This window comes from Chiroxiphia lanceolata, chromosome 7 (genome assembly GCF_009829145.1).
Source record: "Chiroxiphia lanceolata isolate bChiLan1 chromosome 7, bChiLan1.pri, whole genome shotgun sequence".
Classification (NCBI taxonomy): Eukaryota; Metazoa; Chordata; class Aves; order Passeriformes; family Pipridae; genus Chiroxiphia; species Chiroxiphia lanceolata.
The window spans coordinates 6,343,501-6,362,646 of record NC_045643.1 but is presented as its reverse complement, the minus strand read 5'-3'; the positions used below and the strand labels follow the sequence as shown (position 1 = coordinate 6,362,646).

Sequence of the window (19,146 nt, the reverse complement as noted above, 5' to 3'; positions counted from 1 at the left end):
AGCAGTGGTGTCTTCTAAATGCAGTTATCGCCTCCCCAGCACTGATAAGGTGTGAAAAATGTTCTTCCCATCTACAGTTGTGTAAACTGAATGCAATTAGCACCTCTACATGTGTTTAAAATCATGACCACAGGTTATAAGTTTCGTCAGCTTGCAATACATTAGCACTTTGTTCCATCTTTGGGAATCAAGGGAGAAAAAAAATCTTGGCAAAATTAGTGCAATGAATACAATTAAGTGCCATTAACATTCCATGAACTATTTTTAATGAAGTAAATCCAGCCCCAGATTTGTGAACCTTTTGTAGCTCCGGACAAGAGTTGCCTGCTGTATAGGAATGTGTCAGAGGAAAATCTCTTTAGTCCTTGGTTAAACAGCTCTTTTAATCTGGAGTGGCAAAGACAGACTTTTCCCTTCATCCTTAGGCTACAGGCACCCCAGGATGCTGCACAGAGTGCAGGATGCACCTCCTTAAAACACTGCCTTGTTTGAACGGAGAAAACGGAGAGAAAGAAGGAGAAGAAAAGCACAGTAGGTATTTTTTCCTTCGGTCCAAGTAGCCAAGTTCCAGTGTATTGATCATTTATTATATCCTTCTCAGGCTATTAATCTCCAGCTGCACTAAAAGAGATCCCTACTATGTCTCTGTATGGAAGTCTCTACTTGTCCAAATAATTATTGTTTGCAGTCTCCAAACTTCTTTTCCTACTTTCTCCTTCCAAGTTTTGCTGATCAAAACTTATTATATGGACTGTTGATGTGATTTACAGAAGAGCTTCAATAATTTTTTTTATGCAAACATGGCATATAGAAGGTCATCTTCAGACATCAAATACTTGCACTTTTCTGATGAATATTTGAAAGGTGTAAATAAGAAGGCAATGCAGACACACACCTCAGTGTGACTGAAAAATACTTTCATCCCAAACAGCCTTTTACAATAAATATTGAACAAATGATCAGTCCAGGCTATTCCCTGTGCTGGGACTTGTCTGGTCCTCTTTGCCCAAAACCATGCTTTTCAAGAAGTTTTGCTGAAATCACTGGCAAGTCTCCACAGCAGTGAGTATCCCTACAATGGAGCTGGGATTGGAAGCTGGATGCAACAGCAGCAGCTTCTCTATCTCACCTCTATTTGTTTTTTTTTAAAGCCAGATATTGATTTCTCACTTTCAAGAGGTATCTCCAACAGCTGTGATTTTTCTTTTTTAAATTTTATTTTATTTCCCCTTTTTCACTAAATTTGTAATTGAAAGGGACAGATCTCCATCTGGGACACCTGACAGTGGATGTACAGGACTTCTCCCACTGCTGGCAGCAGCCTCATGCTGGTACAGAGACTCTGCCTTGTCAGGGCAGAAGGAAACTCCGTGCCCAGGTCCTTTCACTCGCTACATAACACAGGGCATAAACGCTTACTCAGTGATCCCTGCACAGAGCCAAATAACTTGTGGCTGAACTAGGGCATATCTTTGAGAAAGACACTCTGGATCTCACTGGGATCTGTTCTTGACCACCCCTTATTTTCTCTGCATTTCCACAATTCAGGGCAATCTGCCCAGGAATAACTGCACTGAGAATGATTAGCAAAGAGCTCTCTGAGAGTGATGTCCTGATTCTGAATGAAAATCCAATCCAATGAAGCAAGAGAACTCAGGGGTCTAACTCAATGGATCAGTAGTTGGGTCTGGCTGTTGTTGGTTTTGCTGTCTCTTTGACTTTCTGGTGGGGCTGATATCAGATCTACAGGTGAAAATAATCTCTTGGGGAAGTACACCTGTACTTTTTCTCTTATTAAATCATGTCTTTTAGCAGTTCCCTTACTGTGTGGGGATAAACGCTTCTCTGCTGTGTATTATGCATGTGTAGTGATACCCCACAGTGTCTCAACCCTATAAGAGTGAGAATGGCAACATCAATCCAACCATACTCCTTTTATCAGGGCAATTCCTGCTGGATTCAGGCTCTAGGAGTCATGCTGGCTGCCGCAGTGAGACCTGCCAGTGGAAAATAGCATCCAAGCATGATGAGCTTGCACCTTCTAGGTAGTGTGGTGCAAAGGTCCCTGCTGGCCAAGATGGAATTTGAGGGACAAACTGGCTATGCCAAATTGTTACCTCCTCACCTCTCTGAATGGCAGTGCCATTCAATGGTGGTCGACAAAGTAGGTCAGGAAGAAATTAATCCTTTTGAAGGAAAAGTCCTAAAGCTTGAGTTGAGAAGAGACAGATCAGCACTATTAAGAGAAAGTGGATTTGGGGCTGTGTGCCCGACTGGGGCCTCCCAGCACTGTGGCAGCCTCTTGCCTGGAGCGCAGCGTTCTGCAGTCCCACGCGGATGCAGCTGGGAGAATGAGGCACCGACAGCCATCCATTCTGGAAATTAAATTTCACTCCCTCGGTTGTTCTCGGCTCACGGCCCTGCTCACTTGCCAAAGGATTTCTGATCTTGCAGATTATTGTGGGCTGAGTCCAAAACCTGTGAGATCAGCGAGAGAGGCTCCAGTAGCCCAGGGAGGGAGCTGGGTGCTCCAGGGGTGGGTTTCAGCTTGCACATCTCCAGCTGTGGGCAGAAGGGGTGGGATGGAACTGAGGGCCTTCCTCTGCTGCTGGGGGGCTGCAGGTTAGCCTATAAACCACTGGACATTGTGGGATCCAGGAGCCAATCCTGCTGTCCCACTACTTGAGCAGAACAGGACAGGCGGTATTTCCCTGGAGCCTGCCTGGCTTCCCTTCTTCACCCCAGCGTGAGACCTCTCACCAAGGACTGAACTAATGGACTGAAGAGATCAAAGAATCTTGTTGAAAGCAGGGGGAGGGGACTGCAATCAGCTGTAGGGTGAAGAATTCCTCCTTGAACGGGGTGGAAATCCCAGTTACAATAGCCTGAGGTCCCTCAGAATCTGGGAAAGGGAGAGCAAAATGCGAGCAGTTAACTGAGGCTGGGAGAGTACTGCTGTGTCAGCAGGGCCTGAGGGGACCTTCTGGCCTCAGAAGCAGAAAATTCCAAAAGCCAAAAGCATGATCCTTGCTTGTGAGTCCTGCTGGGTTTTCCAGTAGTACACTGGGGAAAACCAGTTAATTTCGGTTAATTGCACAATGCAGAGATTTATAAAATGGTATCTATTTAAACAGAGGAATGTGCTTTTTCCCGATGAGGTCTCTGCAAAGCAGCAGTGTGTCACTTGACCCAGGCCTTTAACTGGAACCATCTTGGCAATTTAATGAAATTAAATGTCTGGACTGTGGGGAGTTCATTAGTAAGTAATCCAAAGGCTAAACCTCTGCAAGCTAGTTCAACTCTCAAATGCTTATTTGTATTTGCCAGATCCAGTAAAGTGAAACCCCTTAATAGGCACTGGCAGTATTTGTTACATGCTCTCCTCCAGTCTGGAGGTGGTAACACAGGCACTGGGTGATTTCATATTTCTACGTGAGATTTTTATGAAAAAACCCCTTGAGGACAGCTGCAGGATCCTCTGAGTGTCACTGGGCAGGCTCAGGTGGCTTTGCAGAGGTGCTTCTGCTATTCGATGCCTCAAACCTCTTGCTTCTGGCAAAGCAAGTGAGGGAATCTCATTTCTTTCCAAAAAAGCTTTCAGAGATGGTTCTGCTGCCAGCAGTGCAGCACTGTACCTGTGAGGGACTCTGGCTTTCCAGTCACGCTGGGCCATGGCTGGGATTACGAGCTGTTTTATTTCGTGCCGTTTACCCAAGGGTTTGGACCAAGGATGTAAAGTGCCTCTGGGATTCTGGTGGGTTGTTAAAAAGGATGATGAATTGCTGCTTATTTCCTTTGAGTGGGGATTTAGAGGAACGAGGAAGGTACGGATCTTCCTCCTGCTGTGTAAAGGATTTCTGGGTTTTCAGAACTGAATGTGCTAAAGTTTCACTCATTAGTTCACCAGGCGTAAACAAGATTTACAAATAAGTGATCTGTGGCACCACTATAAGTTTGAAAAGGAGCTCACTAAACAATAGTTGATATAGTCAAAGGGCTAGCCTAGCTCCAATATAGCTGAATTTATTTTTCAAGGTAGCATGTAAAGACAAACCAAATCCTGTATTGGCCCTTTGGGCTTGTCCACCATGAAAGCCTTCAGGGAAGGTTCTGTACACCCCATCCTAGGAGTAGCAGTTAGTTTTTAAAAAGCTCTTTAAAGCTCTTGGTGTGAATTTAGTGCAAGTCCAACACAAGCTCCTTGGGCTGGAGTCGAAGGGCTGTGGATTAGATCCATGCAGGAAAACTTTCCTGACCTCACAGGGAAATGGGGTTTCTATAATAAAATCCATTTTGGGGGGAAATTCTTTTGGGGCTTTACTGTAGCTGCTGCACAAGTTCTTTTAAAAGTAAATAATGCCATTGGTCAGGTGCTTCTTGTGAAGAAGTTGAACACTGAATGTTATGGATATTACATCAGTCTGAGCAATATATCCCAAATATTGTCAGATCTGCAGTGATGTTAGCAGGGCAATTTTTGTTCTGCAGTGTGCAAAATGCTCCAAGAGTCAAGTAGATTTTGAAAGGATGGTCACTGCCAAACAAGCAGGAAAACTGTGTCTGGTTACTGGGGGTGCCTGAACCTGTCTTGATTTACACCACAGCACTACATCTCCAAAGGCCTTGCACTAAATTAGGAGTTGCCAAACACAACTTCCATGTCTTAAATTTACAGTGTGGAAAAAGACTGGACATTTTATCCAGAGGTAGGATGCAAAATGTCTTGTGGCAGATACAGGCTGAAGCCCATGTAGCAGTCCTGTTTTCTCTTCTATGGGCTTGGGTCAGCTGCTGAGCTTTGCAGACACTTCTTCTCCTTTTCCTTCTGGCTCAGTGAAGTTCAGTGGCTGATAAAGGGGAAGAATTAGCCACAGCTCTAAAAATCTCCATTCCCAGTGTGGTGTTGGGAAGAGCATTCATGTTCCCCTCTCTGTGGGTCCTGCACAAGCATGGGCTTCCAGCTACAGCAATGAGAGGTGCTTTTTCATTCCTAAACCCTTCTGTCCATATAAAACAGCATCCCGGCAGCCACATCCAAGCAGTCTTTGTGTGGGGCAGCCCTGCTCTCAAGGTCCAGGCAAGACAAAGTCCTCACACAGCCCAGCTTGTGTCTCAGGGTGCTGCTGCAAATCCTGCATGTCCACGCTGTGGCCATGGCATGGGAGGCCCCATGTACACCTGCTCACACACTGGGGTGAGTGGCTGGAGCAAAGTGTGGGTACCTCTCCCTCAGACTGGTGTTTTAGCAAGAGACAAGCGGGTACTGTGGGAAACCTGTCCCAAACTGTCAGGAGAGGTGTGGGGTGCTCCCGAGGGAATGCCTGGAGCACACGAGTTGGGTTTGGGTGGGAAAGGCAGTGCGTTTCCCTGTGAGGGAAGCAGTAGGCAGGAGGGACAAAAGCAGCACAGCAACGACATCTTGTGATGCACAGCGATGGCTGCATGTGCCTGCTGCTGGGAAGCCCCTTGTCCGGCTGCCCAGCTGGAGCACTCAATGGTCTTCTTGCTGGAAGGGCAGGGAGGGTGGAGCTGACAGAGAGGGAGGAGTGTTGTCCGCAGCCAGAGCCAAAGTAGGATTTTAGCAACAGCAGAGCAGGGGTGGGAGTGAAAAGGCTACAAAGGACAGTCCTGCAATCTCTTTTTCCATTTTTCTTTCAGTATGTCATTGCTGCAAAGCAGTGGAATCTCCCAGGTGCTCTGTTGAAGCCTGCGTTTAACCCATTGCAGATATCTACAGATATCAGGTACACAAGGAACATTTCTTTTTTTTTTTTCCAAGAAGTATGTTAGTGCAAATATTCTGTCTTATGTCTGGGGATCACTGTGGCTGAGGGTCCACTTTGAAGATGCAGACCTCCATTGTATCCAAAACAAGCACAGTAGTACTCTTTCCTTCCCACTTTGATCGCACCAAAATTACTCCAGACTTGCACTCTGGGATTCAAAATTCAAAATTTCTAGTGGAAAGGCAGCAGCAAAATCTGAAAGCAGGTTGGGTTGGTGCCTCACTGCTGCCCAGCTGCTGAAGAGCAGCCTTTGTAAAGTGCCAGCCCCGCCCACCAGGTAGACAGTTCTTGAGACCCTTAGTTGAATTAGGATCACTTTTATACTGAACTAATGCCAAATCAGCACGTTTTGGAACTTGCTGGTGGATGAGTTTCTTTTCGAGGCTTAGTCTTTTTTCCCACCAGTGCTTCCTTGAAGAGCGTGTCAGATGGAGGTCATGCTGTGAAATGTGTCAGAATTCAAGGAGAGCCTTTGCATGAAGTCCTGCAGCATTCTGCTGCTGTGCTTTAGGCCATCACAAGCAGAAAGCAGCTCCTGTCTGACCCTTGCTGCATTACATCTCAGGGTAGGATTTTTAGAGACTCCTGCAGCACACACCAGCAGAAGTGCTGCTGAAAGTCAATGAGACTGTTTAGAACAGCCTCAGGTGCTTTTGAAAACCTTGTTCTCTTGTGGGTTTCTTTAAAGACTTGTAAATTATAGTTAATTCCTACTGCTTAGATGTATTAGTTGATAGAGCCCAGGATTACATTCCTGTCCTCTTTAGGATCCTGCCTATGCAGCCTGGATTGAAAGGTTGGCAGGGCTCAGGAGTAGCGGCTCCTGCCTTCAACTTCAGTGTCCCATTCCCCATCCTGGAGGGACAGGTCTGCCTGCTACAGCTGGGACAGTGCTCCTCCACCACAAGAACTGAACATAAGCTTTTGGGGAAAAAAATAAAGTTGATTGAGCTGTGGTCATCATAATCCAGGTAACCTCCAGCTGAGAAACTGTGATACTGGCAAGGCACCTCTGCAGGGAAAACAAGACCAGCTGTGGTTTTGTCTGGTTTGTGATACCAGCTCCTCTCTTTCCTATGGAAATTGAGGTGCCTGTTGCACTCAGACTGATGAGAAAAAAGAATGCCAGCAGGGATTGTAACAAGGCCACCTACCTACAGAGCCATCATGCCACTATGTGCCTGTGAGGGTTTCCTCACTGACTTTAGTTTGTGGGTTTTTTAGGGAATATCAGTCCTTCCCATGTTCTTCACAGATAACCAGGAAGATGTACCCCCCATAAATGAGTTAAAAACCTGACAAGTTCCTATCTGACCTATTGTTCACTTTGGAGCAACTTCTGAAATTAGTTGCAGGTAGTGAAACAACTGCAAGGTTTTATCTTCATCATTGGGTTTTCCAAACTCCTCTGCTCAGAAGCAGCTCATTGCCTGCCTCAGCCAAGGCTTTTGTTTCAGGGGCAGATTAAATGTTTTTGGTCTGAAGGTCAATCAGGTAATACATGGTCTGCAGGGAACAACAGAGGACTGAAGGTACGAGGTGAGGGGTGATAAAAGTATTTTGCAGAAAAGTCACTAGTTTTGTCTGAAAAACAGCTCAAAACATCATAGGCAAGGGTTGGTGTTTTCATCTGGATGCTTGTGCAGCACCTTGCCGGTGGGGCTATCAGATTCCTCAGTTTTGTTGTGGTGTTGGACTTCAGTGCTGGACTCCCACCAGAAAGGAGGCACAGTCATTCCTGTCCTGTGGGCCTGAAGGGAATGCTCAGCGTTCACAGGCCCTTTGCAGTATTGTGACAACATCTCAATTCTGCTGAAATTTCACAGAAAAACCTCAACAAAAACCTTAGCTGCCTAGCTAGATAGCTCCACAGGCAGGTTTGAAATGAAGGGTTGTCCTCTCTTTGTGTGCTGCAGTAAAATACATATTCCAAAATATATCCAAGTGGTTTGCTGCTCTAAATCTTCCTCTGCTGGAGTGGAAAACGTCTGTAAGATTTAATGTGTAGTATGCTGGGGGGACTTCACAGTAAATGGTGCTGAGCAGAAGACAAGGAGCTCTTGTCTGTGTTCCAGGTCGTAGATAAATTCTTTGCGATGATTGTTGGGTTCTGTGGGACTCTCCCAGCATGGTTGTCCCACCCCTGGATGTGACATTGAGTAATGGAGCTGTAAGTCAGCATCAGACCCTGGTTTGAAAACTATTTTAAGATTAGGATTAGGGTGAGGTTAGGGTTAGGGTGCCTGACCCATTGCCTTGACCAAAGCACAGGAAGAGCAATAGCTGTGGCTGCTCCCTTCTGTCTTTGTTTTCAGTGAGGATGTTTGAGAACTTGTGGATGCCCCATCCCTGAAAGCGTTCAAGGCCACATTGAATGGGGCTTTAAACAACCTGGTGAAAGTTGTCCCTGCCCATGGCAGAAGGGTGGAACTCAATGGTATTTCATGTCCCTTCCAACCCAAACCATTCAGTGATTCTTTGCTTACTCCAGAAAGTGGCCTAGGTAAAATCATACTGGGGATGCAGCATGTCAAAAGTTGGTTGTGTCACCTTCTCTTTTTAATCTCTGCATTCAGCTGCTGGTAAATCAGGAAACAGTGATTCATAGTGGAGTTTAGCTTTGCACTGAGAAGAAACTGGTACTGTGTCTTAACAGTTCCCACACTGAAGACTAAAACCTTTCCACTGAAATTGGGAAGGACAGTTGGATTGTTCTTAGTCATCTCCAATGCCTGTATGGATGGGTTTGAGGATGGGTGACAGTTGTGATTCTATATTTTAATGATTTTTCTTTTTCCCTTACATCTACAGATTGAAGTGTCTGCAGTGTTACACAAAGGGCTACCTCAGAACAGTGCTCAGAGGTCCACAGGTGCTCAGGCTTGCCCTTGGGACTGTGAGGGCAGCAGAAATAAATGAATAAAAACAGGAGAGCCACAAGAAAAGCGGTGAATAAGTGCACAAGGCGTTGTGGAACAAAACAGGGCTTAGCTGACCCTGGCACACTGTTGAGGAGATGCCTATCTGGATGCAGTGGGAAAAGCTTGCCAGGTGAAGTGCTTGTGAAGTATTTTAAGGTTGTGGCATTGTTCATCTTACAAAGATAACTGAAGTGTGAAACCCCTGGTGGATTTTTTATCTCTTAGAATAGATACTTGTGTGCTGCTGATCACTGCATCAATGGTGCTGTATTAATATAAAATATGTCAGCCACCATCCAGGAGAGCCCATTCCTTAAACTACGGTGCTTGGGCAACATCTGGTTCTGTGAATTCTGAAAACAAAAAGAAGTCTTGTGCCCACGTGAAACCACTTGGTCGTTCCTTGGGCAGACCTGAACTCTTTGCCTGATTTCTGCCCCGTCTCGTGACTTCTCCAGGCCTTATGGAAAGTTGTGTGAAGCAGCTCTCCCCACAGAGGGTCCACAGGGAGGGACTGGCTCCTGGTGCACATTCACCTTTTATTAGTTTCCGACAAATTCAAAACAGAGGAGGCTTCAGTCATTTTGCTGCTCATGGAACTGACTCTTCTCTCGACTAGTGAACTACTTGTATAACTGAGCAGGAGGGAAAACCCGCCCAAACCCTCTCTATCTGACTGCTGCCTATGAAAAGATCTTGACAACCTCTCCTGTGAAAAGCTCTCACACCTCCACTCTGCAGCATGCCTTTCATGCTTTAACAGGTGGGTAGTCCTCAGGCTACTGAAGTGCCTTTCCCTTGTCTTCCGTGCTGCTCAGGTCCTGCCCACCCACCCACTCTCCCATGGTGGAGGTGGACCCCCTGGATGCATCTGGAGCCCTCACTTCCAGTGATACAGGAGTGAGGAGGTGCTTGAGAGGCCCTTATTTTGCTTGGGCACTACAAGCTTGTCAGGTGCAGTGACTATAATCTGTAGATCATCGGATTTCTGGGGAAAGGAAGAAGATATTTAACACTGAAACTAAGCTTGGGCCAGATCCTCCATCCTTCCCTGGACAGGAGTTCAAAGCAATCCCTTCTCTGATCCTCAGTTCCTGCTTCATATTTGACTGTTATAAAGGAAGTGTCATCCACTGATGTAATGGGATCACAGAAAAACAAAGAGGCATGAAATTATTTTCCTTCTTTCCTTGTTGTAAATTAAGCAGTTTACCCTTTTAATTACACATGAATCACCGATACCTGCTTGAGTCTACTGTTAATAATGAGGAAGATTATCCAGGACAAACTTGCAGACCTCTTGGGTCTCTCTTACTAATGATGAAGTGATGTCCTTCACAAGATTTTACCCCAGGGAAGCTGGGAAAGGAGCACAGCGTCAGCTGCTCTCAGTGTGAGGAGTCTGGATGAAGTGATGATATCCCCCAGTATGAGTTCTCCATGAACAAAAGGAAGGTTCCATTCAAAAAAGCTTAGGATTAGCATAGGATCAAGTTGTCAATGCAGGCAAACCTTGGAGGAGGTGGACAGACAGCTATCCTGAGCCAACAGGAGCATCCCCTGACTGGGCTCTGCCAGCAGCAGAGCTGGAGCTCAGGACAGGGTGTCCTTTGATGGACTGCACTAAGTGACCCTGCAAGGTGAACTTTTTGTTTGTTAACCTCCCAGGTGAAATCTGAAATTACTTGCACGCTATAGCAAATGTAATCAATTATAACAAAGCTAACAGAAACACAGGATTCATCCTGGTTTTCACTGAATTGTCTTTCAAAGTGAGTTTGAAATACTGTTTGTTTTACACAGTGGGTATAAATTCTCTTTCAAAGTGATTGAAGCGTGGTGAGAGTTGTCCCTGTGTTTTATCCTCTGAGAAGGCTTGGCTGTAAGACAGGAGGGGTAAGAGATGGCAAACTTATTATTGAGAAGAGAAAGAGTTGAGCTGTTCAGACTGCTGAGTGCAGGATTGTCCAGTGCCAGTGGCAGGAGTCACTGAAGGTTGGATCGGGCTTTGAGCAACCTGGTCTAGTGGAAGGTGTCCCTGCCTAAGGCAGGGGCTTGGAACTAGATGATTTTTAATGTCCCTTCCAACCCAAATCATTCTTTTATTCTATGATTCTGACTGGTCAGGTATTAACAGGGTCCTAACAAAGATAACAGAAGATGACTGTAACTAGCAGGGTTCGTGGAAGAAAGAGGTTCTTGTTTCATTCCTCCAGCCACAGCTCTCCTGGCCTGCCATGATTCAAACTGGCTGTCATAGATTGTGGGTTGGAAGGGGACCTTGAAGACCATCTAGTTCCAACCCCCCAGCCATGGCAGGAACACCTTCAACTAGACCAGGGATGCAGAAACATTTCTGAGGGCAGCACTTCCCGCCACAATGAAACACTCTCTAGAAACTAGATTCAAAACTGATATTATATGTTCTCTTAAAGCCATGTAACCTGAGGATCTTATTGTTAATTAAAGATACTTCAAGTATAATTAAAGATAATTGAGTATTCATATCTGTATATCTAAATATAAAAATATATATAGATTAATTATATGTAAGTGTCTATATATAGTTATAATAAGTATAATAATTAATAATAAGTAATAACTAAAGATAATTTAAGATTATACTTTTTCCAGTTCTTGGGCAGTGTTGGTAGAATTGGTGTTTTCCTTTCAATCTGGCTTATAAACTACTTGTCTCATGTCTTGGTGGGTGTGTAAGGTTGTCTCCAGGCAGATATTTGGACTAAAATGTTTCCAAAGGCATTGAGTGACTCTTAGATTATCAAGACTATGAACAAGGTTGGAAATATAAAAGTTGTTGCCCTGGTGTTCGTTATGGAGGCAGCTTATCCTTCCTCTGGGAAGAGAAGTTCATTCAGGTGCTGATCTGGTGTTTGGCAACAACCCCTCAGGATTTACATAAGTGAGGAAAGCCCTGACATCCCATAAGATCTTGTCTCTTTGTACATGTCTCAGGGCTAAGTTTTAAGAGCTCTTTAGTCACCTGGTGCTGAAGAGCTGTTGGAAGTTCAACTCTGGATTTCAGTGGGTTTCTTATCTTCTGGTTGATTTAACAAACGGGGTTTGTTCACCATTGTTGTGGGTGAACATGTGGGTTCGTGAACATGTGAACCCCCACGGTGCATCCTGCTGAACGCTGCTGCCCCACATGTTACATCCAGCCTTAGATTCATACGACTAAACCAGACTCCCGGGCTTTCCTGCATGCTGAGCAAAGCCATTCTGCACTCCAAACTCTGAGCCCTCCTTTCTGTTGATACACAAATCAGGTACATTTTTCCTTTTGCAAAAACTTTCAAAGGTGGGGAGATAAAAATACTGCCCCACTTTATGGGAAAGCGAAAGGGATGAGAGTCACAAGAGGACTGCAAGATTCAGGGACTGAGTCTAAACCCATGCAATGCTCTTCAGTTTTAGCAGCATGTCCTGCTTCTGAGAGATGATATTGATGGACACACAGCTTAGAAAATTATTTACAAAGCTATTGTCAACCTACCTGTTCAGACAAATAATGGATGTGTCTATTGCTTAAACCTGTTTTCAGAAGCACTAATGTAGTATCAGAAAGCATCAGCTTCATGGATACATCAGGTTGAAATGTGGCATTAGTTTTTCCTATGCCTTTCCATTACCTTTACTTTTTTGGAAGCAAAAAGGTTAAATACCAAGGAGAAGCAATAATTTGGGACTTGTAGTCTAGTTTAGAAGAGTAAAGCTGAAGCAAACCTTAGTCACATTTGGAGCTTGATGCTGATATTAACATTTCTCCTCTTTGGTGGCATGAATGCTGCTGCAACAGCCTCATCCACAGCTAAAGTGCCCACCTATCAAAAATGGGATGCTGAAATCACAGCCTTTTCTGGGTCACCCACTCCCTCTCTGCAGAGGCAAAATGAGTCCAAAAAAGCATCTACCAGGAATGGATCCAATGGTGGCTCCTCACCCTCCCTAGCCACCTGGTGTTTCTCACTCTCATCATCATCCATCTCCTTATTGTATGTTTAAAGCTCTCGATACTTCCACCATTCATGAGCATCTTGAAGAAATCATTTCCTTCCTGTCAACAGCAGTGATTATTATATTGTATCCTCTTCTTCAGACCTGATCTTCCACTACTTTCTCCTGGACCATGTTTCCTGGACATGTGCTCCTGCCTGTGCTCTTCTTCAGTCTGTGTCTTTGTCTTAAAGTCAATGCAGTGCTTATCCAAGGACTGCTTTGCTTCTTAATGATGATATTTAACCTCCAATAATCCTGCAAGAGCTTCTTCTACCTCATATCAAGGACAAATTTTTCAAATTTTTATCCACGTGTTAGGACCAGCCTACCTCTTTCACAAAAGCTGGAGTCAGCACAAGAGATTGAAGTTAAGCAGCATTTTTCCTATTACGTAAGATATTTTTGCTTTGGACTTGGAGTAGAATTAGTTCTGCATTTATCACAAAAAGAATGTAATTTTTCTGCCTAAGTTCGGAAAAAATGCCTGATTAGTCCCCTAAAAACTCCCGAGTGCCTATAACTCATGGTCATGGCAGACAGAGGGTTCAGATCCAGCTCCATAACAAACTGCAGTGGAAATCCTACCCTAATGCCTCTGATTGCTTTCAGATCATTCCCCTCATCTACAATTTAATTTGATCTAACTATAGCTCCCTGGCAAATGACAATTCGTAGTTAGGTGATTTTCAAAGTCTAATTGCTCCAGAGTTTTCTCAGTACTTCAGAATTTCTTAATTGTATTAGCAAAGGTGAGGATAATTGCTGCTTTCATATCCTTGAAACTCCTCATACAAAAGAGGCTTATGCAAGAATCTGCTCATTCTCTCCAATAAATGATCTCTCTGTTATTAAGGAGCGTGTATTGAAGGACTGCTGGGAAGCATTCCACTGCACCATTATGTACTTGAACAAAACCTGAAACTTGCAGGTACAAGACTAAATTATAGTCTGGGGCAATCATCAGAACACTTTTTTTTTTTTTCCTGGAGGTTTCAGAAGAAGAATAAGCCCCAAATCTAGAAATAACCTAGTATTTTGCATTGGGGGTCTTCTGGGTGGGGAAAATATCTTATTTATAGGTCAATGGTGCTCTGACATTGATGCTGGTCAGAAATACCAACACTATTCTTTTAGGAACTTCTACTCTGTGCGAGTCATTGGCTTTATTTTTTGTTTTGTTCATGAAATCCTTGAGCAGGGACCATTTCTTCCCTGGGTTTGTATATCTTCAGGATCTTGAGCAATAAGCAGGGTTTCCAGACTCCTCAGTATTGTAGCCATGTGCCTGTGCCTCAAGTGCCATAAATCCACTCAGGCATGGAATTAGGCATAATGGTCTTCCTTAAGCTCCAGCAATTAAGCATAGACATCTGCATGTACAATCAAATGCCATGTATCACTTCTGGGGCTACAACTACCATTAGAAAAAGAAAAAAGAAGATGAACCATGTACTTTCTAACATGCCAATTTGATACAGTTGAGTGTGTGAAGGAAGCATTCAATGAGGCAAACACTTAATCCAAGAAGCAAGTTCTACAGAAATTGCTGATAAGGTAGACAAATTTCACACCCCCTTCTGGGGGAAATACTATATTTCACGGTGCTTTACAGATGATGAGAAATCCTATTAAAGTCCTGAAAAAATATGTATAAAATTAAATGTGGAGATTTAAAATGATCAGTGTTTTTGGATGCTGCATAAAAAGTAAAATGGCCACCTCTTAGGAATACTCTTAGCAATAATAAGTGTCATAGGGGTTTTACACACGGTGCTTGGGAAGAAGTAATTTTATTATAGCTACGGGACCAGTATCTCTAGCACCACATGAAATAATGCTCAGAAATAGTACAAGTATTTCTTCCAGTTGCCAGACAAACTCAGAGGATAAATGGGATGGAGGCTCTAATGGTGAGTGTTTGAAGGTCTGCAAGAATATCAAACCTTTCAGGTTCACTCCAGGGCTGTAAATCAAGGTGGGCTATGCCATCACTTTGAGGGAGCCGAGCTATAATTTAGGAGCTTTTTCCAGTTACCATGGCAGGCTGGAGTACAATGGTATGAGCTTTAGAGAGGTTTAAATTATTGCTTTTTAAAATCAGATGCCAGAGCTCTGACTGCAGAGCTGTGCTGATGCAGTGGACAGGAACGTGCCACCTACTGTATGCAGTGTCCATCCGGGCAGGAGATGGATCCACACCCATTGGTATCCGCCTCAGCAGCTGTGCCTTTTGTGTCAAACACTTCTGTTACTGATACTTCTGGATCCTCCATCTACATTATGTCTTTCCAGGACTAGATATGTCTCAAAGCAGCTGTAAGACTCTCGGTAATAATGTGAAATTTGTCCAGCTCTAGGGACCTCTCACCCCAAGTGAGCTGCCCTTGCTCTCCAAGTACATTGGTGCATTTTCCTCCACTATGTTGCCTGATCGTGTTTGCTTTTACACAAACCTCCAGAGTCAGGATTGTGATAGGCTCTGGTTTCTGTGGAAGAGAATAGGCTCTCTACCAGAGTCCTCTTGAGGACACATTGACCTCTGGTGACCAGCTACTTCTGTACTCCAGGAACACTTTGCCCTTCTCACACATTTAACCCATAACACTGGAAACCTCCTGAACACGTGGAGTACCGAATCTCCCCTGAGAGGAGCTCCTCCTGGTCACTGCAAGACTTGGCATTTAGGGAAACCCTTACATTCCTGGGAGTTAGTGCCATATAATGACCTAATGGAGGAACTCTGCTCCTGAGGGACAGATGTTTATAGAGGCCACAGCCAACATTTTTGGAAACTTTTTTAGCACTTTTTCGAATGCAAGTGAAGCAAGAAATTCTCCTCTAAGAGTGAGACACTTTGGATGAGAGGACAAACATGGACCCAGCCCAGCCACAACCTGTTTCCTTGATGTAAATCAGGTACTGCTGAATTCCTACATTCCTGTTTTTGTTATCTGTAGTACTTACAGAAAATAGAAAATATTCCGAGGCGTGATTCCTAGTGGTCTGACAAAGACTGTAGCAGATGAACTATATGGCTCTATCTGCCGTGGATCCAGGAGAAGCTGGTTTCCAGCAGGCTTATCCTCCACCTTGGCACATCAGCATGCTCCTAAATCCAAGCAGGAGCTTTCCTGTGATCTAATATGAAACTAATAGCCTGGAATAATTTGTCTTGGAAACTTAATTCCAACTTCTTTGCTGAACTTCAATAAGGTCCATCACTTCTTCATGACAGTAAGTACTGGGAGGTGCTAAAATGGTCATAAATGACCTTCTCTGGTGAAGGATGACAAATGATTGGCTTGTGGGGACTGTGTTGGTTATCAAACACCCAGAAATATTCGAGGAGAAAAACTGCCTCCAAACACAGATTAGTTTACTAAAAATAGCACCGGGAATGTCTCTTATGTCAGATGGTGTGAAATGATGTAAAAAACAAAGCCTTTTTGAGAGCCTCTATTACAAGGTATGTATGGGATGCTGCTACAATAGTCATTTATACAGTTGCCTGCCAGAAGATCCATATATTTGTTACCAGCAATGAATGTCCATGCTCTTGGAGGAAAATGTTTGTCCTCTAATTCTGGCAAGATAGGTTATCCATTTTGCAGGGAGGGAGAGCTCTCAAACAAGAATTCTGAGTTGCTCCCTCTGCCTCTGGAAGCTCTTTCCAGAGCATTTCAGGACTGTGCACAAGCCAGCTTTGCTCGTGTGAGGTTTCACAGGGCTACATTGATTTTGGGAATGGAAAGAGGACATTCAGATGAAAAATTTGACTGTCATTGTTCAGGCTTGAAATTCTGGTTGAACCCAAGGAGATGAGACAGGCAAGCTTACATTTGTAGCTTCCAGGAGGGCAGGAAATACAGCCTGGAAGGACAAAGAGAAGCCTTATAACAAGGAAAATTAGAGCTGCTGGAGTGTTGTGGTGGGGTGTGGAGGGGAGGTGAGGGTGGCTTATCCCCACCTGTTGCTGTACTGGAGGAGCAGGAGAAGGGAAAGGAGATTGCAACAGGATGCAGTGGCTGGAGGAAGCCCAGGAAAGCAGAGTCAGTGCTTCCTCCCTGCTCTGCTGGCATGGTTACTTACCTGACCCATCTATCACACCAGAAACATTTAAAAACATTTCCATTTGAAAAACTTTTAAGAAGGGAAACATTTTTAGTCACTCTAGGAAATTAAAAGTAGACTTGAAACAACTTTCAGGCATGATACTGGCTATTCAGTTGTGAAAATACATGGCTGTAGTGAGGAAGTATTTTTTGATTATTTTCAACTGAAAACTAACTCAGTGATGAATGATAGGAGAAAACACCATGATGTGCTTCCCAAGTGTGTAAACACGCACTTACAAACATGCTCAACTACATGAGGGTTAAAAGAAGATAAAGGTTGGCATGAAGTAGCAAAAAACTGGCAAGTGACTTTTGGCAGGGGAGCTACTGCCATCATTATTGAACAGGAAACCTTAGGAACTAGTTTTGCTCTCAGGAAGTGTGATGTCTGTTCTTATAAATATGCTCAGAAACATGTTTTAAGCTGTTTGTACAAAGTGAAAGGGGCAACTGTGGGAGAAACTGTAAACCCGCTTTAGATACCTTACTCCTGTTTTCCAAGAGAGCTGAGTGCAAAGCTGGACAATCCTCCTGCCAACAAGAACTGCTGGAGAGCTTCTGAGAGCACTGAAACTTCTCATGATGAAGAAGCTGGATTTGCAGCTAATCAACTCTGCCATTTCAGTGAAGGACATTCTCAGGCGTTTCTTCTTTTGAACTTCTCTTTTAATAGCATTTTTCTTACCCTCCCAGAGATACTTTCTCTGCCCTATTAAATCTCCTGGAGCACCGTTATCTCCAGGTTGCAGCAAGAACACCATGGAAGCCCCAGTGGTGTGTCCCTGGCTTTAGGAGACTTCACATGGTCCTCACTGCCTTGCCATGCTACAGGATGTGTAGATGTAGTACTTGGGGACATGGTTTAGTGGTGGACTTGTCAGTGCTGTGTTAACACTTGGACTCAGTGATCTCAAGGGTCTCTTCTGACCTACACGATCCTGTGATTCTGAGATGATGTGACACCTGTGATAGGAGAAGAGGAGGAGAGGCCAGGACTCCTGACTGGGGACTGGTTGCAGGTGAAAGTGATTTGAAAGTTACGTAATGACGTGTGGCTAAAATGAGCAGGTGGGGGGTTTATTCTTGATTGCCTGTGTGAGTTTTAAGCTGGGGGACCTGGCTGTGACCTAAGGCTTCCTGTCTCTTTGTATGTGATCCTCAAAGAAGGGGTACCTTCTGAAGAGGTACCTTCTGAAATATCTGTTCTTCACCTGTTAAAACATTTCTGCCCCCCCGTAGGGGCACCTTCAGCAGAGGTGATGTGGACCTGGTTTTTCCCAGCAGCCTGCTCAGCAGCTATGGAAGAGGAAACATCTTACCTGGTACATAGTCTTTCTTAAGCTAGGGGGATATAGGCTTCTCTCCTGCTTCTTGTCAACCTCAAAGGTGGGCAGAAATAGCATGTTGTGGCTTGGTTCTGTTTGGGGGAGCAAGCCAAAATCAGATCTTATCGAGGTACCAGGCTTCCACCAGCCCTGGGAACTTCTGATAAAGCACCTTGAGTGCCTGTTCATAGTGCTGTGATTTGTGCTGCGTTGCTGTGCCTTCTGGAAGTAACTTAATGGTCCCTTTATGGCATCTGAGGAGACAGGATTTGACATACCTTAGTCAGCACTTTGACGAGGAGAATGTTTTTATTTAATTAATGCTGCTCTACAGTAAGGGGGACGAGGCCATGAAAAGCTGAGTGGGGAAGAGAACAATGTTGCCCAATCCAGCAATGCAGAAAGAAATTATAAGTTTAATGGGGCATGAAATTATCCATTCTGTTTTCTTCAAAGTTAATTGTACTTCACAATACAGCCTGCTATGGCTGACAAAACCCTGTCAGGGTTGCCCACACAAGAAACCCAAAAACAACTGCCTTCACTGTCGGACTCTGATGTGTAGCTCTGAAGACTGTTAGCAGATTATTTGCCCCTGACACCAAAAAGGACCAAAGACTGCTCCCTGCTCTGCAGAAGATCCAGATAGAGAACCTAGGAAATACTGAATTTCCTCTCTGAAAGTGCCAATGACACTGGAAATGAGAAACTTTGTGGCTCTCTTAGAGATGATAGGTGATAGTTGGTAGTAAATTCATATGATGCTCTAAGGAGTTGGTTTAATTCTTCCCAGGGAGAGAAGCTGGGTGGCTGAGTTGCGCGCTGCTTTGGGCATACAGATGTGAGAATGGAACAAGGATATCGCTGCATATGTGGAACAGGGTTTTGTGTCTGCATCCTCATTTTGTCCCATTCAAATAGTTGAAAATTTGCCTAAACATGGAACTGCTTCAGTGTGACATTATTTATGTCCAAGAAG

At 44.3% G+C, this 19,146-nt stretch overlaps 1 long non-coding RNA gene across 1 annotated transcript; it reads left to right on the top strand.

The window, feature by feature from the left end:
• Window positions 1–302: 302 nt before the first annotated feature.
• Window positions 303–8,704, top strand: LOC116789699. Its single transcript, XR_004358129.1, has 3 exons — window positions 303–531; window positions 5,659–5,744; window positions 8,598–8,704. It is a non-coding gene; the product is annotated as an uncharacterized LOC116789699 (long non-coding RNA).
• Window positions 8,705–19,146: the final 10,442 nt, after the last annotated feature.